Genomic DNA, 24,609 nt, shown 5'->3' on the forward strand with positions numbered 1-24,609 from the left:
CCTGTTTGTGTATATTGCAGACTGTTTACACTTTGGCTTATTTTAAGCAAGATGCAGTAATTTAAATGCTTATGAAAAATGTGACAATAGGACTTCCATTGACTTTGATTTGCTTCAGGAAATAGCAGATAACCTGCTATTTATCTGAGTTGTATTAGAAACTTAATGGTTCATGCTAGTCTCTTATCAGCTTGATGAAGTTTGACCTTCTCTCAGTTTCCTCCTTGTTCTTCTCCACGGGGTTCCTGTTGAAGACTTTGTATGTCTGATTTGGAAAGTGGACCCCGCAGTTGCTCTTGATGAATCGGCGCTTGTAAGTTGTGTTTAGGTGTCTGCAGGCTGGTTGTGTTGCCTCCTGCCTTTTTTTTCCTCTAAAGTAATCCCACCTCTTGATAATGTTTTAGGATTAGTTTGCCACCCAGGAGTGGTCATTCCTCCCCAGTGAATCACAAAAACGAGTTGGTCTGATGAGGCTTCCTGACTCAAGACTGACTGATTCAACCTGCTGTCCTGCGGGCTTCTGTCAGGATGGGCACGCCAGAAGCAAACTCTCAACTTGGCTCCCTTCCCTATATGGGTAATCCCTAAATCCGCATCCTCATTGCTGACCTTTGGACTCCTAGGCTTGCTTCTGCAGTCCTGCTGCATAGGTCTCCATTTCGATCCTGACATCAAATTAAACTGTAGGGTGACACGAGTAGCTCATCTTAATCACCTAGCAGAGTACCTTATTTTGAATAGAATCCTGTATGTTTGTCGTTGATGGTCTGCCTCTTATGATCACATGGACAATTATAGTATTTTTTTTTTACCTGGTTTTTGTTTTCAGTTTTTCTTTCTGTAATCCATTTTCATGCCACAGTCAGTTTGATTTTATAAAGTATAGCTTTGCTCATGTCTCTGATCATGGTCCTTGTTGCCTACTGGATAATGACTCAGTCCAAGCTCTGATGGTTAAATTTAGGTACCAACGTGACTGGGCCGCAGGGTGCCCAGAGATTTGGGTAAACATTATTCTGGGTGCGTCTGTGAGGGTGTTTCTGGATGATATTAACACTGGAATTGGTAGACTGAGTAAAGCAGATGGTCTTTCCATTGTCGGTGGGCGTCATTCAATCCATTGAAGACCCGAATTGAACAGAAAGTCTGAGTAAGGGAGAATTCGCTCACTCTGCCTGTTTTTGAGCTAGGGCATCCATCTTCTGTGCCTTTGGCCTCAAACTTGGGCTTGAACTATATTATCAGCTGTCCTACTTCTCTGGCTTGCTGAGTGCAGACCTTGGGACTTCTCAGCCTTCATAATTGCATGAGCCAATTCCTTATAATAAACCTTTCTATCTGTCTCTCTCTCTATATACACACACTCATCTCCTTTATATATGTGTCTCCTGTTGGTTCTCTGTCTCTGGAGATCCCTGACTAATACTCAAGGCATCTATGATCTGGTGCCCTGTTTAGATCCTCTGCTCTGGCTGCCATGCCGATCTGAGCACACGTGCCTATTCCTTTTACACCGTCTTGCTGGGACCAGTCCTTCCTCTTTCCAGTTATTTCAGTGATGTGAATTCTTCAAAGCCCAGTTCAGAGCCTGTGTCCTCCTTTAAGCCTTTCTTGGCTATCGTTTCCTGTAGCAATTTCCTGGCATCTGAATCTCTGTACAGAAATTTTAGGAATTTAGTCATTTGATGCTTTCTAGTGTTATCTTTTGTGTAATTATTCTTCTTCCCAATTATAGACTCCATTAGGACTTGGATCAAGCTCTACACTCCAGATCCTCCACTATTCTTGGTTTTGCTTCACATTGTAGGTGGCCAATGAGTGTTTACTGCTTTTTTTTTTTTTTTTTTTTTTTTTTTAAAAAAAGCACTAAGCTCTACCAAGGAATGAAAGGCAAGTGTAGGGCATGTGTGCTCAGTCCCCCATCTTGAGCTCATGGAAGAAATGTCTAGTTCATTGCTCACAGGACCCAGAACTCTTTATCAATGCAGGGATCCAGAAGGACTCTGCCAGCTGTTTGGGGTTGTTACTAGAAATGAAACTTATATATCATCCTCGACCTAGAGCCAACTATTCCTAAGAAAAAATTGTCATATTAAAGTCCTGTTGAATTAGCCCTTTCCTGAGGTACTGCTTTGCACCTATTTTTGCTCTCATCTGCTTTGCTCTTGTCTCTTATAATTCCCTTTGCTCTGCCTCTGGCTACGTTGTTTCGTATTTTCCTCAGTAAATAGGTTACATAGCCTGTTGGTGTCAATAATTTTGAACAAGGGGGAAGAAGATGAAATATGGAAAATGAGCTGTATGTTCCTAGGCAATTTGGATTTGTCAAATTTTATGCACGTTTCATTCAAGCTCTGTTTGATTTTCCTCATTTCTCCTGCAATTGAATATAGTTTTTTAAAAAAAACTTATTTATTTATCTTTGGTTGCGTTGGGTCTTCATCGCTGCGTGAGGGCTTTCTCTAGTTGCGGCGAGTGGGGGCTACTCTTTGTTGCGGTGCACGGGCTTCTCACTGCGGTGGCTTCTGTTGTTGCAGAGCATGGGCTCTAGGTGCACAGGTTTCAGTAGTTGTGGATCGAGGGCTCAGTAGTTGTGGCTTGCAGGCTCTAAAGCACAGGCTCAGTAGTTGTGGCGCCCGGGCTTAGTTGCTCCATGGCATGTGGGATCTTCCTGGACCAGGGATCAAACCCATGTCCCCTGCATTGGCAGGCAGATTCTTAACCACTGCGCCACCAGGGAAGTCCCTTGAATGTAGTTTTTGAGGAACATCATTGGAAATCTGACTCATTATGCTCTTTGGCACTCCTTTTAATCTGAGAGTATTGCAAACCCTCTGCACTCTCTGTCCCCCTTCCCCTGCTCTCCTGCACTTATCTTCTAACATATTACAATTTACTTATTTATTATGCGTATTGTTTATCGGCTGTCTCCCCAAATAAGCACATAAAGCCCCACGAAGGGCAGGGATCTTGGCTGAATTAGTTTTGACTGTCTTTCGCTCTGTGTCCCAAGAATGGTAGACCAGTGCCTGCCATCCAGTAAGCGTTTGTTGAACTGAGTGGGCGTTTGCTAACTTGAAACTTTCTACCACCACATCCCCTTTGTTGTCTGGGCTCTCTGTTGAATCCTCTGGGCTCTCTCTTTCTTTTTCCCTCCTCCTATTGGGACCTACTTAGTTCTTTCAAACCATACGCCCACCTGTTCCCCAGGCCTTTGCGTTTGTAACAGCCACACCACTAGCCGGGGTAACTTAGAGTCACAAAGCACTATGACATATACGATCTCATGTGAAGTATTTTTGAGTCTGTGATGGCAGTGAATTCTTTAGGGCCTTTCACCAGGGTATGCCAGTTAGCAAAGTCTCGTCCCATCAGGGGATGCAGCCATTCTTCAGTGTGTGCTAGGCATACCCTCCCCTTGGCTGCGCTGTTGCCAAATTATAAATAAGGAGCATGCCTCTTTGATAGCAGCTTCTGGCCTTCTAGGAACAATCATTATATTTCCCAGAAGAGTGTGTATATGGTATAAGGCCCTCAAGTAAAGTGGTAAAAATGAGGAAGGAAAAAAGAGAAACAGACAACCACCAACACGTTTATGGGACACTTTTCAATGGAAAGTACTTGGCTAGATGCTGAAAAACTATTATTGCCCCAAAGTTAATTTGATAGCGGGAGTTCCACGTTGATGTGCCCGGCAGGAATTGGAGACACAAGCATGGAATTGAAAACGCTGGCCTGAAGGATGCAGATCATGTAGAGATGAGAGCCGGTGGCTTTTAGGTTCTCTACCAGTAAATTGCTGTTCCTGTCCTCCTGGCCCCTGTCATTGCTGAGCTAAGAAGATGGAGCCATTTTCTTCCTAAAGGACTTGTGTTCTTGCCTCCAAGCCTTGGGAGTGCTCAATAACATTAGTGTCTCATGATGACACAGGAATATTCCTGTGAGCAATTGCAGAGCTGAAGGCATGTTACACATTGACAGATGCTCACAAATCTCCTTTTGCTGTTTTGAAATATCACTGCCAGGGGAGTTGTATACATCTTGTTCTGGCAGAGTGTTCTTAAATAAATATTCATTCCTTTTACCTATTACTTTAAGAGAAATGCCAGCACTTCATCTTCAGGCTGCCAGTGGCAATTTTGGAGAAATTGTATTATAACTTTTTCAAGATACTTATTTTCATATAGTGCATTTATTTATACATTCATATATTAATGTTATTCTTAACGATGAAGGGACCTGCACTTTGAGGTTAGTGGAAAATCAGGGGTTAAATGGAGGTCTTTGATCAATTACAGTCTCTGGTAAATTAATTAACAAGTTTCTATCATTGTTGGAGGCAAGGTGGGTTAGGTGGGAAGAGGATGCAATTTGGATGCAAATCTGGTTCAAATCCCTGCTTTACTATTTAGTAAATGTGTGTCTTTGCACCAGTTACTTTCCTATGATGAACCTCAGCTTCTTTAAGTGGAAATAATAATGCCCAACCCAGGAGGTTTCCGTGAGGGTTAAGTAAGATAACTCATGTGAAGTGCTTACTGTGGAAGTAATAATCAATACATGGTAATTGTTATTTATTACTAAAGCTCTATTAGCACTATTCTAGGGATTGTTTGGGGGTCTTTCAAAAGGTATGTAAGATATATGTCTGCGAGGCCACAAAAGATGGTGACAGATACGTATTTGACACACAAAAAAATCAGGACAGCATGTGATGAAGTGTTATTTGTTTAGAAAGTAAGTGCAAGAAACCAGGAAGGTAGAGGTCACTGTGGTCATAGGCTTCAAGAGTCATGGTGGGGGTCATATTAGGATTCCTTTGGTTGTAAATTTTAGAAATTTAAACTGTACAGAAAGGGAATTTATTGGTTCATATGGTCAAGGGTATGGGAGAAGTGAAGGCGGTCTTGGAAACCAAAACTGAAAACTCCTATACCACCAAGACTGTCTGTGTCTTATCCCTACTTCTCTCTGAGTCAGTTTCCTCCATGTGGCTGGGGGCATGACTGCCAGAAAGGCAAGGGATCACCCCGAAAGAGGATCTGACTTTCTTTTCGTCTACATCTCAAAATCCCAGGAATGCCTCTGGTCGACTTCGCATGGGTGACACCCTTTTCCCTGTGGCCGGGGGCACAAATTATTTGGTAATTGGCAGCCCCATCTAGAAATACATATCCATAGTTAGGACGGGGAGAAAGAACAGTCTCCTGAAAGAAGGATTGTGCCATTCATAAAAGAAAGGAGGGTGCTGGATGGAGGAGCAGGAGGCGTGTTTACTTTTGAGGGGGAAGAGGACAGCTTGAGCTGGTTTACAGGGTTAGAGGCAGGTGTGCAGAGCACTGAACCAAAGGCACAGAGTCAAGAATGAGAAGACGGGTTGTATTAGTGAAACAGGATCAGGTAGACTCAGGGTGAGTGGTTTGAAGGGGTTGGTTGAGGAGTTTGGACTGATCTGATGGGCGTAAATCCTAAGAATCGACATCAAATTGACATAAGACACGTTGGATCCTGGCTTTTATTCTTTAAAAATAGGTTTCATATTCTTTTGTTTCACTTTCATCTAGGTAGGCATATTACATATGTGTGTGTGTTCGTTGGACTGTGATGTAAAATGTACTTTTTAGATCAAAAAAGTTTGCAGGCCATTGTAGTTAAATTAAACTGACAAATAAAAGCACAAATAAATCTCAATAAAAACAGGTTTCATATTGTAGGCTGAGTATTTGAATTGGTAACTTGAGGACTAAGTTGAGTACACTGGAGAGGTTACATTCATTGAATACAGACAAGGTAGTCTTTGTAGTCAAGAGGCGGATGTCCGTACTGGCACTACCTTAAAAATTAGATGTTGTCAAACATTTATCTTACTTTTCCTGTTTTAAAAAAAAAACAAACAAAAACCCTGTATTTCAGAGTAGCCAAATAGATTGTTTGAACAAAAATCTTATTTTTAAAAGAATTCCAGCTAGTAAATGCAGAAGGAACGATATAAAGAAAATAGTATCATTTTGTTACCCCTAATGAAATAACAGATCTAGGGACTGATCATCTGTGACTGTGAAAACTTTTAGGTCAAAGGCTGATTGGGAACTTTATAATTGATGGATCAGGCTGATAACCCCAGAACCCACTGATCAATATTAACATTACAAAAAGAGAAAAGTGAATAAGTGCCCCCTAATTTGATGCAATAGGGAATATATAGAACCATCTCTGAAGTTTCTTGCCAAAAAGCTGAATGTGATTCTGATCAAGACTTTAGATCTGACTACTAGTTTATAAGAAGCATAGGAAAAAGAGGACCTTGTCAAAAAATATCATGGAGAGTGATCAGCTAAATCTAGAATGCAGAAATTTCTGTAGGACAAGTTATTCAGTTTGTTCAGTAAATAAATGACAAGAAAAACAAGGAAGAGGAACTATTATTTTTTTCCCCCCAAAGTCAGTGTCAGATAAGTGTTTTTATTTATTGTATTTTTATTTATTATTTTTTTTAAAAGTGGCACTGAGACTTAAAGAGACATAACTATGTTTGGATCTTGGTTTGGCTAAATCAACAAAGTTATAAATATAAAATTATGAGACAATTTGGGAAATTTAAACTCTGGATATTAGACAAATTAAAGGACTCTTAAAAAAAGGAATGATAATTATATTATTATTAAAAAAGAGTCTATTTCTTAAAGATACATACTGAGATGTTTTTCAGATTATATGATATTGTATTAGTTTCCTATGACTGCGGTAACAAATTAACACAGACTGGGTGGATTAAACAACAGAACTTTATTATCTCTTAGTTCTGGAGGCTAGAAGTCTAAAATCAAGGTGTAGGTAAGCCCATGCTCCCTCTGAGATGCTAGGGGAGAATTCTTACCTCTTCCAGGTTTGGAAGCTGTCCTTGGCTTGTGGCTGCATCTCTCTGCACCGTCTCATGGCCTTCTCCTCTTGGTATGTCTGTGTCTCATCTTCCTCTGCCTGTGTCCTATAAAGATCCATGTGATTGCGTTTAGGTCTTACTTGGATAATCCAAGATAAAGTCCTCCTTAAGGTCCAAAGTTACAGTCACGGTTTTTTGCCATGTAAAGTAATATTCACAGCTTCTGGGGATTAGGAAGTGATATATGTTGGCGGACCATTTTTTCCTGCTTATTTCAGATATGATATATGCAGTTTGCTTTAAGACAATCCAGCAGAGGAAAGGAGTGGGAATGGAAGATTATAAATAGCTATACATTGTTAATTCTTGAGCCGAATGATGGCAGTTCCTCATACTACTCTCTCAACTTTGTAAGTACTGAAAACTTCCATAATAAAAAGCGAAAACCAGAAAAGGTAAACCAAAATGCCTCAGTAATCAGGTCCTCTCAGAATCTGGAACATACCATATTAAGCCCTGATAAGTACAAACCTCCATTTTCTTCTGTTCATAAAAATTAGATATGAGACATCTAACTTCCTTGTTAATCCTTCAAGCTTTTGCTGCCTTTTCAGACATACTTCTTGGTGCTTCTCAAGAAAAGTAAAGGGTGAATGACTATCCCTTCACTTGGAATTTAGAAATTGTAAGACCTGAGACTTAGATAAGAACCCCTTTTGCTCTTCCTCATACTGGTGAGTGTGTGAAGGGGCATGGTCCACTGAGGAAACTCATGTGCCAAGTGACATCATGACATCTTTGTCAAGCAGATGAAATCACGAAAGGGTCAACATCTTTACTATAGGGCCCATCTTTCAACTGTGTGTGTGTGTGTGTGCTTTTGTTTGTTTTTGTTTTTTAAAAAATTTTTATGTATTTATTTTTGGCCACGTTGGGTCTTCGTTGCTGCGCACGGGCTTTCTCTAGTTGCGGCAAGTGGGGGCTACTCTTCATTGCGGTGCACGGGTTTCTCGTGTGGTGGTTTCTCTTTCTGCAGAGCACGGGCTCTAGGCGCACAGGCTTCAGTAGTTGTGGCTTGTGGACTCTAGAGTGCAGGCTCAGTGCACTGGCTTAGTTGCTTCGCGGCACGTGGGACCCTCCCGGACCAGGGCTCGAACCGGTGTCGCCTGCATTGGCAGGTGGATTCTTAACCACTGCACCACCAGGGAAGTTCCCAGAATTTTTATTTCTTAAAATACCATTATATGCCCAATTCAGGCTTAAGTGTATGTGTTACAGAGGATGATGACTGTCAAGACAGTGTTTTAGGCAATTCAGGTTACTTCACATATACTTTAGTTGCTTAATGATTTTTTTAAAGGAAAGAAAACAGAAATTCATATACAGAGTCTCTGATCAAGTAATGCCTGGGTTGTGACTTAAGTCGCCAAAAGCAGCATGCTTAAATATGCATTTAGCCTTTAGAAGTCAGTTTATTAACATGCCGTGGTTTTTTTTCCTCAGTGGTTTTCATACTGAATTTGTTTCTTTCCAAGTTAAAACCTGTACTTTGAAGGGGTGGTATAGACTCTAGTTGCACAGTCTCAAAATTAGACTTTTTTTTAGTTCATGGAATTAGAATTTAGCTGGTACATTTGTTGTTGATATGAGACTGCTAAAACCCAGTTTCCTCCTTTATGTTTGTTCTGAGTGTGGTACAAATTGGCCTGTATACATCAGACACAAGAACATGTGGCCAATTCAGTACAGAATTCAACTTTTTGTGGTATATGTGTATTCATAGCGTTTATAAGGCTGACTACCTTTTGAACTTCTTACTACATTGCTATGACATGGTAACCCAGGCCTACTGGAGAGCTGTATCTTTTGGAAGTTGTGGACTACAAGTGGCATATCATAGTAATACAGGTATAAAAATGACTTTTCCATGTGGGTGAAGTCATTGGTGGAAGAATAGTTTTAAATCCTTGCAAGCCTCTTGGGCATTCTAGTTGCTTACTAAATGGTTTATTACAAAACTTGATGGTGATTATTAAATCTCTCAGCCATTCCCTCCTTTTAGAGTTGTAAAATCACCTGATTTATGTACCTTATAATAAAGGAGAAATGATGTATGGAAATAATTGAAATAATGGTTTACATTTCACTTGATATAGTATCATGATAATCTGTTCTGCATTTTTTAGTGTTTTTGTGCAAGGAAGAAATATTTACTCAGTAATAAGATATAGGTTCTTTTATTACCCAGGTGTAGCTCAGTTTTTCAGGAACACATATTTTTACATAAAATGAGATACTTCTTAAGTTTTGTTTTTCTCTTTGTTACTTTTTCTTCTTTATCTAAAAGAAGATAAAATTGACGCAGAACTCTGAAAAAGAGCTCTGACATTTGCATGACATTTTTTGGTTTGCAAATAATTAACAAATAAGGAATTCTTAGGCAAAACCAAAGCATTTTCTTTGAGTAAATTATGAATACAGAATACCATCCAAACCTTTAGTGCTTTTACATCCTTAGTGTCTCTCAAATTCATTCATTTCTCTCATCTGTGTTAGCTCTACCCTCTCTTCTAGATTTTTACAATAGATTCTTTTTTAAAAAAAATAAATTTATTTATTTATTTTTGGTTGCATTGGGTCTTTGTTGCTGTGTGCGGGCTCTCTTTAGTTGTGGCGAGCGGGGTCTACTCTTCGTTGTGGTGCACAGGCTTCTCATTGCAGTGGCTTCTCTTGTTGTGGAGCATGGGCTCTAGGCATGGACTTCAGTAGTTGTGGCACACGGGCTTCAGTAGTTGTGGCCCATGGGCTCAGTAGTTGTGGCTTGCAGGTTCTAGAGTGCAGGCTCAGTAGTTGTGGCACACAGAATTAGTTGCTCCGTGGCATGTGGGATATTCTCGGACCAGAGCGCGAACCTGTGTCCCCTGCGTTGTCAGGAGATTCTTAACCACTGTGCCACCAGGGAAGTCCCCTCTTTCATTTCTGTTTTTTTTTTGGCCACCTGGTGCAGCATGTGGGATCCTAGCTCCCTGACCAGGGATTGAACCCATGCCTCCTGCATTGGGAGCACGAAGTCTTAACCACTGGACCGCCAGGGATGTCCCTCTTTCACTTCTTAATGTACCCATAGTCTTTTAAAAAGCCACAGAGCCTTTGCACATGCTGTTCACAATACTTGGAACATCATTCTCCTCCACCCCCACTGTCTCCATACCTCTCCCCACATCGTCCCCTTTGCTTTTATTAGTTAACTCCTATTTATCTTCAGCTCAAACTAATACATTTCCTCAGGGAAGCCTCTTTACACTAGCTGGGTCTCACTGTTATATGCTTGTTGAAATAACTTTCTAGGCCCCAGATGCAGCCTCTTCTGCCCAGGGTGCCACCTCAGCAAACTGACACCTAGATGATTCTGGTGTCCCTGAAACCGCTCTGCTTGACCAGGAATGCAGTGAGCATAGCTAGTCAGCCATTCTGCAAGGGCCAAGCCAGCTCTGGGCCTTCTCACTCCAGACAAGGGTGACTGTGCAGCCCTAGTTGATCACTGATGTTTTCTATTTTTCTCTTCCTTGTTCTGTTAATTAATTAACTTATGCATGCTGCATTGGGTCTTAGTGCGGCGTTCGGGATCAGTTGCGGCAGGTGGGATCTAGTTCCCTGACCAGGGATTGAACCCGACTCCCCTGCGTTGGGACCTTGGAGTCCTAGCCACTGGACCACCAGGGAAGTCTCTCTCTTCCTTGTTCTTTATTCTTTATCCTGTGAAGGCTTCCAGCTTTCCACCCCATTTTGCAGTTCTCTGCAAGGAGATTGTCCGCTTCATAAAGTGTTAAATAAAGTTTGTTGGTATCACCTCATTGTCTTCTTTAATCATTTCTTAATAGGTTTTTGCATCACCATATGTCTTTTTTTCCCACTGGACTGACTTTTGGGTTATAATTTGTGTGCTTATGTAAATCGCCTTCACGAGGACAGGTAGTGGGCCTGCTCACCATCATCTTGCTAGGATTTAACACAGTACTTGGCATGTATTAGGTGCAGCATAAATATTTGTTGAATGAATGAATAATGTGGAAAAGTGGAATCAGATATAGCTGCTACCTAATTAAGTGCACGTACAATGCCAATACCAAAGACATCCTAAAAAGCAAAAGGTGCCCTTCAGAGAGGTCATCTAGCGAGGCTGCCTGCTTATTCCATAGCTGCTGCTCTTAGAAAGGGAGTTTGGAATAGTTTTAAAGAATTGTGTTTGGAAGTATTAGTTTACAAGCCGCATAAAGAGAGCACTTGTTCTTTTGATTAAAAATAAAATCCAGCCTGATGATTCCCTTTATTTTCTCAATGTATTTCCAACTTACAGATATCAAATTCCACTTTCAAAGACCCACATTTGTCACAGTTGAAGATTTCAAAAGAATGTTATATATGTGAAGGCAGCCTTAAAAGATTTGTTCCTAAGATGTCTTGAGCATTGGTGAGCATTTTTGTAAGGAGCGTGTAGTCTTTGAAGGGGCTCATACTCCTGTGGATGTGTGGGCTCTGCTGTTGTCTGTGAAAATCTTTGATGAAGTCGCTCTTCATGCTGTAGGATGTCTCACTTTTGCTTCTGGCCATGAGGCGGAGGGATGCATTTTACTCTCAAGTCATTCATTTCATCTTGGTACTTCCCATCCTCCATGGGCAAAATCCATTTTGCAAAATGTGTGTGTGGTTTTTTTTTTAACCAGGAAGGAATGTAATAGGGAATTGAATGAACTATTATCAAGTGTTTTAAATTCCTTAGATGTTGAATTTTGTGTTTAGGAAAAGTCCCTGTTAGTGTGAAAGATCACAGAAATGAGACCACATTCTTACACTGAAAAGTATCAGGGATTCTTGGCAAGTTCTGCTATTCAAGATTATTTATTCAATATTTTTGTTGATTTTTTTTTTTTTTTTTTTTAGCCACTGTCACTTAACCTCTTTTGTGTTAGGTGTTGCCCCTTTACCTCCTGATTTTGGAAGGAAGTTGCTTTGCCTACTCCCTCTCTCCAACACCTTAAATCAGCATGGATTTTAAGTGGGAGTAACTGAATTTAAAATAACACATCTGGGCTTCCCTGGTGGCGCAGTGGTGGCGCAGTGGTTAAGAATCTGCCTACCAGTGCAGGGGACACAGGTTCGAGCCCTGGGCCGGGAAGATCCCACATGCCGCCGAACAACTAAGCCCGTTCGCCACAGCTACTGAGCCTGTGCTCTAGAGCCCGTTCGCCACAACTACTGAAGCCCACGCGCCTAGAGCCTGTGCTCTGCAACAGGAGAAGCCACTGCAATGAGAAGCCTGTGCACCATAAAAAAGAGTAGCCCCTGCTCACCACAACTAGAGAAAGCCTGCGTGCAGCAATGAAGACCCAATGCAGCAGAAAATAAATAAATTTAAAAAATAATATAAAATAGCACAGCTACACCTGTGCCTTTTAATCTCTGGGAATGCTGTTGGTGGTACTGAACCAATAACTGCTGCTCTTGAAGATTATCTTCAAGCAGGACATTTGTCACAACTTCATTTACGTCACCATTAGCACTGTGCTTTTCGCTTGTTGACTTTTGAGAAAATGCATTCAGATTCTCAACATATGGTGTAGGTGCTCTCAGAATAGTGGACAGCTCTGTCAGCTCACAAGGTGGCCAGCCTTAGCTATGTGACCAACAAAATTCTATTGACCTTTTATTCTCAAGTGTTCTTGTTTTCACCTGAGCAACAGAGATTTGGCTTTCAGTTGCTTTTTGTTTGATTTACTACTTGACAGTAAAGTCTTAACATTTTCATATTGCTTCTGTGCTGACAGTATTTACTTATGCAAAAAATAGTTTTGTGCCTCCTTATGCAAATATTTTCTGTGCCAGGCAATAATATCAAGATTTGTGAGAGAATGATCTTTTGAATTCCGTCTTTTAAAGATTGGTTCTATGCTAATTATCTTCCTTGGCAGGTCACTGCTTTTTATTAAATAAGGCTCTTAGAAAAAGACCTCTTAATGTTTGTGCAGAAGACTCACTGTGTTCTCGGCTCATCTGCGTGAATCTCAGTGAATCCTGTCTGTGACTGAGTCATAACCTCATACCTGATCAGTGACATTTGTCTGTGTGAGTCCTGGCTAAGGACTCCCTACGACCCGACGGGATTGTCCTCCAGAGGGATTTGAATGCATTTTGATTGAGGTGCACTTACATTAGCATTAAGCCCTTTATTATTAGTTTAAAAAATAAATCGTCCCATCTTAAGCCAGGGTCATGTCACTGTGTAATGTATTTGATGGGTCTAGTTCTTGTAGCCATCACTTATCAGATTGTTGTGCTGTTTCCTTTGTGGGAAAGAGAATTGCCCTTCTGTGTGAGGTAGTGCCACCTTGGGCCACTATGTTGCTGTGACCCCAGAAAGTCTTAGGAATGACGGCAGTCATGTGCTCAAGTCACCTGTGCTTTCTGGCATGAGTGCTGAAGAGCTGTAAGGTCATGAAAAGTTAATGGAGAATTAATGCCTTGTAAACATAATCCACTACTGTTTTAAATAATGACCCACTCAAGTTCAGGCAACACATATTAAAAGAGTCTAACATGAGTTAGAACGATTTAAGGCTGGTAAAGAAGGGGTTATAAAGGATTTAGGACTGGCTGTTCATTTAGCTGTGAAGTAAATAGACTGCTCTGCCTGAGAGGTCCTCCTAATCTTCTTCTAAGGAGGAAGCTGAAGGGAGGTTGAATAGTGTGCTCAAAGTCACATACCTGAGCGGTGCCAGAGCTGCGACCCGAACCCAGACCTCTCTGACAGCACCGCTGGTAATCTTCACTCTGCAGTGCTGCCTTCCCCCTGGGAGGGAGGCATCCTGTGTCATAAGAAATAATACAGATTGCTCTTTATTGACGAGATGAGAGAAATTCAGATTTAGAAGATAAAAGCTCGAGTAAGGTATTAATTTATTGAACTACCTGTTCAATTTAATAGAAATCTATCAAGGACCTCCTATGTATAAAGCAGTACGCTAGGTACCAGAGTAGGATATCAAGATCACTAACTGTCAGAGCTCGTAAAATATGTATAAACATAACTTTTATACAAGACAGAATTCATTCAGCAAACTTTTTTTTTTTTTTTTTTTTTTTGGCACTATGATGTGCCAGGACTGGGCTAAACAGTGAGAATCATGCATCAATTTATCAATTCATCCTATGCCTTTGATCACCTCGTATGTGCCTGGCACTATTTTAGATGCTGGGAAAATAGCGGAGATCAAAGCAAGCAAAGTCTGTGTTCTCATTGAGTGGACATTCTCGTGGGAGAGACACAATAAACAAGCAAGAAAAGACCCGTTCTGCAGGGAATTAAGCTCCGATGGTGTGCGGAGAGCTGACTACATTAGATTGCAGAGATAAATAAGATTTGATCCTTGCCCTGGAGGAGGTAGATGTGTAAACAGCGAACTACAGTAGAATCAACATGTGCAGTGATTCACATATGAACAAAGTGCTGTGGAGGGAACCTGAGGGGTGACGGTGAGCCGTGTGCTGCCAGGACCGGGTGTGTGTTTAGGATGGCGATTGTGGAGCGGTCTCAAGCATAGGCTAGACAGCGAGAGGCTGACGGTAGGATATGGTCATTCCTGTGGGATTACAGCCCTAGACAAGTGCAGAGGGGAGGCGGCAGGAGGAAGTGGTACTTCTCACAGAGAGAATTATGGAAGGCTTCCTGAATTAGGTGGCATTTAAACTTGGTCTTTAAATATGTAGAGGTGAAGGGGAGGGCATCTCAGGGCCATACTACTGTGGACAAGAGGAAAGATGGAGCTTACTTTGGGAGTGGCTAGACTTATGAGTTTATGGACTGGCTGGAGCATAGCGCGTTAAGAGCGAAAGCCACTGGGGGCTTAGGTAGACGGGTTTGCTTCAGGTAAGCAGAGGGAACCTGCTATAGGTTTTTTTTTTTAGTAGATTGACATAGTCACAACCTTAGAAATACTATTCTTGCAGTAGTGTATATGAGAAATTGGAGTGGGGAGAGAAAATACGGTAATTCAGGAGGCTATTGTGATGGCCCTGAGTACTGGGGATCTGATCTAGGAAGGTGGCCCTGGGGCTGGAGTAGAAAACGTGGGCCAGTCGTACAGGGAGAATAGTAAGGCAGACTGCTGATCAGGTGAGGGCAGTTATGGAGAGGAAGGGAAAAAATTGATTCCAAGGATGTAAGCAGAGGTGACTGAGAGGATAGGATTTCTATGACAAACTGAGGATGGCAGAAGGAAAAATGTGTTTGAGAGGACAGATAACTTAGATTAGTTTGGGACTTGTGGAGTTAATGGTGCTGGTAGGACCTTGAGGTAAAAGTGTCAGATATGGGCTTCCCTGGTGGCGCAGTGGTTGAGAGTCTGCCTGCTGATGCAGGGGACATGGGTTCGTGCCCTGGTCCAGGAGGATCCCACATGCCGCAGAGCGGCTGGACCTGTGAGCCACGGCCGCTGAGCCTGCGCGTCCGGAGCCTGTGCTCCGCAACGGGAGAGGCCACAACAGTGAGAGGCCCGCGTACCTAAAAAAAAAAAAAAAAAAAAAAAAAAAATTCAGATACGTACATGAAAAGGAGACTTTAGCTCTGGGTTAGAAGATGTAGATTGGGGAGATAATTAAGTGGTTCCAGTTGTGGAATAGAAGACACTGGTCAGGGACTTACTCGTTCAAAGAGAGAAAGGCGGTAAGATGGAAACTTAGAAGCATCATAATTTTGGCTATTTATTTCAATTTTTGTTCTTGCACTTTAGTGCTAATAATCTCTTAAACTACACTGTTGGACTTCCAGCTCTTTATTCTCATCTCAGTCCACCATGTTGCTTGAAAAATTGGGCGCCTTGGCCATATTATCTTGACTCCATTGTAGAATTCAGTTTTAATCTGGGACAACATAAAAAAACCAGCTTTGTGACCTTATTTGCCACTGACGTGCTATTGGGAAATTTTTCCATCACATCTTTCAGAGTCTCCTAGAGCAGCTCTTTCACAGTAAGTGATAAGAAACAGCTTGGCTTCCCTGAAGGAGTGTAGATGTTTGTTCCTTATAGAAAATCATATAACTAATCACATTGACATTTTCACCTTGGCTGTTAGGAAGCACAGACTTGAATTTTCTGCTTAACTGTAGTAACTGTTTAGGACTCAAATAGGTCTCCAAATTTGAGTTCTATTCCAATATCTCTTATAGCAGCCACAGTCTTCATTTTCTTCTCTAATTTATGATTTTTTTTCCGTGCTCATGGTATTTTAAAAATATGCAGTGGTTCACGAATTTGCATGACATCCCTGTGCAGGGGCCAGGCTAATCTTCTCTGTATCGTTCCAGTTTTAGTGTATGTGTTGCCCAAGTGAGCACTCCTTGGTCAGGATTATTAATTTCCTTCCTTAATACATGCATTTCTTATAAGCTATCTCAGATTCCTTGTAGAATGAGATGAGGGCTAAATAAATAATGCCACTATGGTGTTCACTATATGAATGAGATATATTGAATACTTAGAATGTTACAGATCAGTACATAAATAGAAGGACTAATCACATTTTAAATTTATATGTTCTTTGTTTTCTATGAACTTTGTCTTAATTGATAGTTTTTAGGCAAATGGTGCATATAATCACAGACTGTAAAACTAAATGAAAAATGATGCAACGTAGGAGCCAAGTTCATGAGTAAATATTTGCACACTGACCCAGTCCATTCTGCCTCTTGATGAGTTATTCATTTCCAGATGTATGAATCTTTGCAAAAGAATTGGAATTTTTTTGTCAGTCATTCATAAATTTTAATAGTTGGTCCATTTGGAAACCTGGAGTTGATGTCATTAATGGCCTGGGACTAATCACTGGAATTTGAGCTGATATGATCTAGTAATGCTTTTATTTCCAATCAGTGTATGCAAACCTTGCCTCAGAAGACTGTGTAGTGTTCACTGTTGAGCAATGAGCAGGTCACTGGTTAGGGAAAAAGAATTGACCTTTTTCCACCAATCATTCTTAGATTCTGTCGTCTAACGAAATATCTTTTTTTTTTTTAGGAGGAAACTTTTGCTTTCAGTGATTGGATGAAGAACTAGATTCCTTTATAACAAAAGTCTTTTAAATTAAGATAGCCAAATAATTAAAGGGATATCTGTGATTATTGTATTTGCCCTGGGTAGCCTCCAGCAGAAATTCTACCCCAATTTTAAACTTGACAAAATGTCATCCTTCCCTCAAACGATCCTGTCAGTTCTTATAAAGTGGGAAAACTGTGAACCTATGCAGATATAAATTTTTAAAAATTTTATTTATTTATTTTTGGCTGCGTTGGATCTTTGTTGCCTCACATGGGCTTTCTCTAGTTGCGGCGAGCGGGGGCTACTCTTCATTGCAGTGCGTGGGCTTCTCATTGCGGTGGCTTCTCTTGTTGCAGAGCATGTGGGCTTCAGTAGTTGTGGCACATGGGCTCAGTAGCTGTGGCTCGCGGGCTCTAGAGTGCAGGCTCAGTAGCTGTGGCACACAGGCTTAGTTGCTCCTTGGCATGTGGGATCTTCCCAGCCCAGGGCTTGAACCTATGTCCCCTGCATTGGCAGGCGGATTCTTAACCACTGTGCCCCCAGGGAAGCCAGCTGATATAAATTTAAGTGGTACAAAAAACTTTGTAGAATCAAGTGCATATTAGATGAGATATTTTTAGGAACTTTGTTTTAAAAATAGTAATTCTTAGATATTCACTTTTGTCTGTTTCAACTGATGACCTACTTTCTGTTTACATGAAATGTCAAATGTTGACATCAAAATGTCTTTGTGATTCTGTTTGTATAAGGATAAATGAATTCAGTTAAATAACACAGTGGTTTTTACTTATTTAGACTCCATCTCATTCTGCCCAGAGAAATGCAGTTATTCTCAATGTGTCAGTCATGCTTCACGATCTTCTTCACGTGTGGAGTTTGCAGTCGTGGTAGAGCTGAGGCCTGCTCTTCTGCCTCTTGTCATTGTTAGATTTCTTGGTTTTCATTAGAGCTTCTCAGCCCTCTTCAAACTTACCCTTGTTTATTGTAAAAAAATATCCTTAGGATTTTTATTGCATTTAACAGAACCTTCTCTTAGAAGCCGTCGGTTGAATTGCTTTCTGATCTCAGTAGCAAAAATAGTTGTTCTTTCTCTGAGCAACCGGTTTATTTTTACCCCAGGGACACTGAATCTTATAACAGATCATGTTTCCCTCTACATGTTGGCTGCAGCAAAGCTCAGAGTTCCTCCTCCCCCTTAAACGTCTACAACACCTCAATTCTGGCTCTCATTCTACCTTGTGGCTACAGTGACAGGTACGGTTATCTAATCCTACTACTTTTAAAAGCTGTTTGAAGACAAGGATTCTACTACTTTTGTTTATATTCTTTACAGTGCCGTCACAGTGTCTTGCACCCATTTGGCACTCAGATAATAGCTGTGACTAGGCCATTCAAAAATAGCTTCATGTTGGGCCCTGCATGGTGATAAGATAAGGAGAAAAAAATATGTAGTATGCCAGTGGAGGTTTTGAAATATGCTGAGGGTCAAATGGTTTGTATGTTTAAAAATATGGGACAATGAAACAGGATGCTCCTAAGGATGAGAAAAGAATGTTGAATAAAGGAGCCAACATATGCTGTTTTCCTCTTTGTGTCTTATCTGAATATACTGATGTATCAAAGTTGGGAGCCTGGCCTCTCCAACCTTGCTCCAGTAAGAAAGATCAGTTCTCTTCTCTCACAGCAAAAAGACAAGGAGTTTGTTAGGAGAGGGACAGTTTTACCAGTGAAGGTTTAGAAGTTGCTTTGAGATCCATGCATACAAACAGTGTAGACATACCTACTGTGTAATGCAAATTACGTCATCTCTAAAATGGTTGTGAGCTGTAGCCGACGATCCATTTATTCAACTGTTGTTCTATATGATGAAATTCCAGTACAACTAAAGAATGTGGACAGATCCGTGGAGTGAACTGTAATTGTATGTGACATATAGTCAAAACTTTTTAATAGGAAAGTACACTGAAATGAAAATGAACCTAGTGAACTGAAGGCAAAAAGATCATCAACTTTAGATACATAGTTAGTAACACTTTATTTTATAATTGAATTTACACAATCTATATTTGGTGTGTTGAGAAAGGGAAACTTTGTTTTTTAAAAATTTATTGTATTTTATTATCATATGTTATTGGTAAGCCTCATGATTCTGATTTTTCTAAAATCGAATCTAAAATTTTAAATGCTTAGAAAAATACTAGGAGAAAGAACTTTTTTCAATTGTATTTCCCTCTCTCTTTCCCTTCTGTGAAAATCAAAGCATAAGATTTGTTCAAGTGAAACAAAAAAAGATATGCCTTACTAGAATTCCATTTTTTTTTCTTTCTTTTTTTTTTGCGGTATGCGGGCCTCTCACTGTTGTGGCCTCTCCCGTTGCGGAGCACAGGCTCCGGACGCGCAGGCTCAGCGGCCATGGCTCATGGGCCCAGCCGCTCCGCGGCATGTGGGATCTTCCCAGACCGGGGCACGAACCCGTGTCCCCTGCATTGGCAGGCGGATACTCAACCACTGCGCCACCAGGGAAGCCCTAGAATTCCATTTTTTAAAAACTTTACTTAGGGTCTTGAAATAGTGTCTTTCTCTGAAGACTATTTAGTTGAAAACATACCTTTGAGGACCCTTTATTGAATTACTGAAATACCATTTTTTTTTTAGCATAATACTGATTATATTATATAATTTCAAATTTTCTTTACTTCTAAAACACGTTTACTTCAAATGAAGCTTAAATGGTTGCATTTTTGACATACAAATATGATCGAATTCTGCCAAGTCCAGATGAAAAATCTAGACCTCAGTTTCCTAATTAGTGATAAGGATTATGCTCTATGAAGATATGCATAAATAATTGAAGGGGTGGCATGGTATTAAAACCACTCACTCTGAAGTCTGACTGCCTCACAGGGTTGTTGTGAGGATTAAATGAGTTTCTTACTCATGACAAGGATTTAGAAGAGTGTGTCTGGCACAAGTAAGTTCTCTATTGTGTTTGCTATTTTTATTATTGCCATTATATGGCTAAACTATTTTTGTAATAAAAATATTTTTCATTGCCTCCAAGAGGGTTTGAAGTACTTTTGAAGTGACTGAAAGGGCTTCTGCTCTTAAAAGTTACAAGAAGCTAGAGAGTTCTGGAATTCCCATCTGCCCCCAGTCCTCTTGTGCTCTAAGGTGATCTTACTTAAATTCTGTGGTCCTCCATTTTCTCATCTGTAAGAGGACAGTTCCCTGGTGATGGGTCTCTCTTATGTCTTTAAGTCACAACAATAATGTGATGCTTTGATATTACCTTCTGCTTAAACAAGAAGGTTGAGGTTGTATGTGTCAAATTCCTTGATTTGGAGTGGTAGAGTTTTAGAAGTGGAAAGGGCATTAATCAGGTAGTCTACTCCCTGGGGAACTCATCTCTTCTCTTAGCTTCAATTAGTATTTGAATTTTTTCTTTTTTAGATTTTACTTTTCTTTTTCTTTTTATCTTACATCTTTTTTTCCAAAGCACTTTTTACATACTTGTAGATACTGTATTTATTATGTTTCTTGTTTGTATTTTTTAAATTTTTTTTTTTTTTTTTTTTTTTTTTGCGGTATGCGGGCCTCTCACTGTTGTGGCCTCTCCCGTTGCGGAGCACAGGCTCCGGACGTGCAGGCTCAGTGCTCATGGCTCACGGGCCCAGCCGCTCCGCGGCACGTGGGATCTTCCCGGACTGGGGCACGAACACGTGTCCCCTGCATTGGCAGGCGGACTCTCAACCACTGCGCCACCAGGGAAGCCCTCTTGTTTGTATTGTATCCCTACTTGAATGTAAGCTTCACAAGGGCAGGATCTTTATCTTTTTTTGTTCAAGTGTCTGGCACACAGTAGGTAGCCAGATAGGGGCTCAATAAATATTGTTGGATAAATGAATGAATCTTCAGTTGCCTAGTGGACATTTCTATTAATTAATCACTTCTGATTCTCTTCTGAAACAGCACTCTTTCATGATTTTCTTATTTCCACCAATGAATACTTTTATGTTACCAAGAGCAAAATCCTAGAGGAGTTGGCAGCCATACCCGAGACAGAGCAAATTAGATGATTTTCAGGGGTATTAAGGCAGCCACTGCCCCCAAGGGTCTAGGTGCAGAAACAGTGACAGTGCATTTTCACACAAGATAGGTGGACCTGAATCTTCTCAAATGGAACCTTTTGAGCCAGAACTAGAGGTAACTGCTTAACTGCCCAGGAAATTACTAAAGTTACCAAAACTTACTGCTAAAATCATAGCTTCTGTTGGGTTAATGTTGCCCATATGCTTCCTTTGTCATCTAGTTCCATTGGAGATTCGTTATTGCTCCTCAACAAAGTCCTGAGTCTGCAGCCTGCAGTCCAGTGAACTCCCCAAGAACTTTCCAGTTCTAGATCATACAAGTGCTCCTTGTCCATTCTCTCCTCAGCTGAGCCTCTTCCTTAGCATCCCCTAAAGCATTCCCGTTCCTGCTTTAATGTCCCTCTGTTCATACCATACTGTGTTCATCACGCGCTCGGTTTTCCTCTTTCTTTATCCATCCAAATCTGTCTTCCTTTAATCAACAAGGGACGCTTTTCAGCCCTTACATATGTGAAGCCATCTGCATCATGTTTGGGGCTCCTAAATGTTGCATTATTCTTAAATGTTCCATTTGCCTATTTATTGCTTTTGAGGAAAGGGACTAATGGAATATGGAGTTGGGGGTTAGGGAATGAATCACAAATCACAGCTAAAGCAACATCTGCTAAACTGGAACAAAATTGACTTAGTTTAAGTGTATTTTCTAGCCTGTGCTGTTTTCAAGGGCTTTAGAAAATGCTAAGATCAAGTCCTTCCTACGTTTTTGGCATTAAAATATCTTAAAAAATTATGTAATTACATCTAGTGATAGCAATGGGCTCAAGTGAATTATCTTTATTTGGAAATATAGAAAATTGGCAGTTGAATTGGCTCTGCGTGTGTGTGTGTGTATGTGTATGTAATTTTACTGGTTTGTGAGATCAGAAACTAGGAAAGACAAGTCTGGCTGTTAGTCATACATACTCCATCCCTTGACCTGGTGGCCATTTTCTTCCTTGCTCAGTTGCACAGTACAGATCTTCCTCGACTTACAATGGAGTTACATCCCTATAAACCGATTGTATTGTTCAATACAGTAAGTTGAAAATGTTGTAAGTTGAAAACACGTTTAATACGCCTCACCTGCTGAACGTCATAGCTTAGTCCAGCTTTCCTTAAATGTGTTCAGAACACTTATATTATCCTACAGTTGGGAAAAATCATCTAACACAAATACTATTTTATAATGAAGTATTGACTATCTCATGTAAGGTATTGAATGCTGTACCGATAATGAAAAACAGAATGATTGTATGGGAGTGAATGGTAGTAAGAGTATCGGTCGTTTACCCTTTTGATCGTGTGCCTCACTGGGAGCTGCCCAGCATCACGAGAGAGTATGTACTGCCTATCACTAGCATGGGGTGAGATCAACATTCAAAATTCCACATACAGTTTCTACTGAATGCGTATGGCTCCTATACCATCGTAAAGTAGAAAAATCGTAAGTCTAACTATTGTTAAGTCGGGGGACCATCTGTATTCATTTTTCAAGGTCTCAGACATTGGCTTAAGATTCTCATGCTGTGGTTTGACTCTGGTTATCCAGCCAGGGAATGCATGAAAGTTACCTTCCAAATGTGCAAAAGAGTTTTCCTTCTACTGCTTGAACTTCAAAGAATATTTTTTTCTTGTTCAGCTCAGATTAGTCTAGACAATGGCATTTTGTGCCCTAAGTAAATCAGCTTTATTCATGTCATTGAAAGAGAATTTTTGCTTGGCTTTCTAATTTTTCAGGCTGATTGAAAAAACTCAGCGGGCATACAAAAGACATTAATTTGTTCTTTTTCTTCCAAATCTTGCGCGATTTGTTCTCTTGTTCCATATTGTAAGTCAAGTTAACATTCTCCTCCTTTTCCAGTTGTTCCACGGTTTCAAGTTTTCATTGAATACACTGTATGTTTACTTCTGGATTCTGACATTTTAATTATTAGGAGCATTTGATCACATGTAACTGTAATGATATTCAGCAGTTCCGCCTGGCTCCCATTTGTGCATAATGCTGACAGGGTGCCAGGCCGTGGGAGCCTGTGTTGTGTTCTCATAGCCGATCAGTACGGGGAGAGGCAGGGTGTCCCTGTGGTACAGCAGACAGGGTGGTGTCTCCTGCTTACTGTGCAGCTACAGACAGCAGATGCCTGCTGTTTCAGTCAGAGTTTATTGGTTGGAAAGAACAGAGGCCCTGTCAAATTAACTTAAATAAAATAGAAAAAAACTTAAAGATGTAGGACTTAACCGCCCATCTTGATGACACCAGTGGATTCATTAGGGACTGTGGAACAGGCTAAAAAGTCAGGAGTCGTGATCACATAGCCTCTTCTCACGTTCTGCCTTTCCTGCACCTATTTCCTTCTGTTTCGCATGGGCCAACATATTGATACCTGCCAGCACTGACGGGAGCTTTTGGTTTTAGGCCTATGTTAGAGCCTATATTTTTCCAAAGTCAGAGTCTCAAAAGAGACAATTTGATTGGCTTAATTCAGCCTGTGGATCTGTTCCCCCTGGACCGGGCAACTACCCTAGTTCTGTGACCTGTTGCGTTGGGGTGGGGGAGCATTTAACATCAGACCAATCAGGCAGCATTTAGTTGGTATCGCACCTCTTGTGCTGGTTCTTTGTTTCCAATCTAGTCTTGCCTGTTTTCTATCCTTTTTTCTTTTGGTTCCACATTTTGAGGAATTTCCTCACTGTTACAGTATTTTTACTGAATTTTTATTTCGGTAATCATATTGTCAAAAATATTTTTAAAGTTCTTTATTTTTCTCCAGTCGTTTTATTTTCATGTGTCTTGTTCTTGTTTAATGGTTGTAATATCTTGAATCTCTTTGAGTCGTATTAGAGTTAACTTCTTTTTAAAGTGCTCTTCTGTTTCCTGAATTAACTCTTTTTCTTCTCAGTGTCAGTTTTTTCCCCCTAAGGTTACTGATTTTCCTTGTAGGCCTGGTTGCCTCTTCATAATTAAGGGTGAAGGACTGGGGAGAGTTTACTACCTTGAAAACATCTATATGTAGACTCCACCCCCCCCCACCCCAGCCCCTGCCACCTCTCCCTTGAGCAGGAATTCTAAACAGAGCTCAGTGTGTACGTGTGTGGGGGAGTCGGAGGCAGGGCTACTGAGTGGTCCGCTGGCCAGCTTTGCTTCACCCCGAAAATTCCCTGATGAGGAGGATATACTCTGAGGAACCAAGATTCACATCGGAAACCTCCACAAGCCATCTCTCATTCCCTGCTGCCACGATTGGTTCTGTTCCTTTAGAGATGAACCCCCAGATGTTTGTCATTATACTTGGCCATGTAGCCTGAAGGCTCTGTTAGAGGGTGGGGAGGTGGGGTGTGTGTGTGCTGTCATCACTTTATCCCCCTGTTTGCTGCCCTGTGTCATCCTCCCTGCTCTGTGATACCTGTTGACTCTGAGCCCGGAGCCTCCCTGGGCTTCTCTTGAGCAGATTGTCTCCTTGGTGGCCCATGGGTGGCAGCTCTCCCCTCACTGATTCATCTGTCAGCACATTCC

At 40.9% G+C, this 24,609-nt stretch overlaps 1 protein-coding gene and 1 non-coding gene across 2 annotated transcripts in view; one reads left to right on the forward strand and one right to left on the reverse strand.

Moving 5' to 3' along the window:
- FHIP1A (FHF complex subunit HOOK interacting protein 1A) overlaps nt 1-24,609 on the forward strand; it is a 270,411-nt gene that overhangs the window by 6,636 nt on the left and 239,166 nt on the right.
- LOC131759086 (U6 spliceosomal RNA) lies at nt 16,165-16,271 on the reverse strand. Its single transcript, XR_009336414.1, has one exon. It is a non-coding gene; the product is annotated as a U6 spliceosomal RNA (small nuclear RNA).

Source organism: Kogia breviceps, chromosome 6, assembly GCF_026419965.1.
Source record: "Kogia breviceps isolate mKogBre1 chromosome 6, mKogBre1 haplotype 1, whole genome shotgun sequence".
Taxonomy (NCBI): domain Eukaryota; kingdom Metazoa; phylum Chordata; class Mammalia; order Artiodactyla; family Physeteridae; genus Kogia; species Kogia breviceps.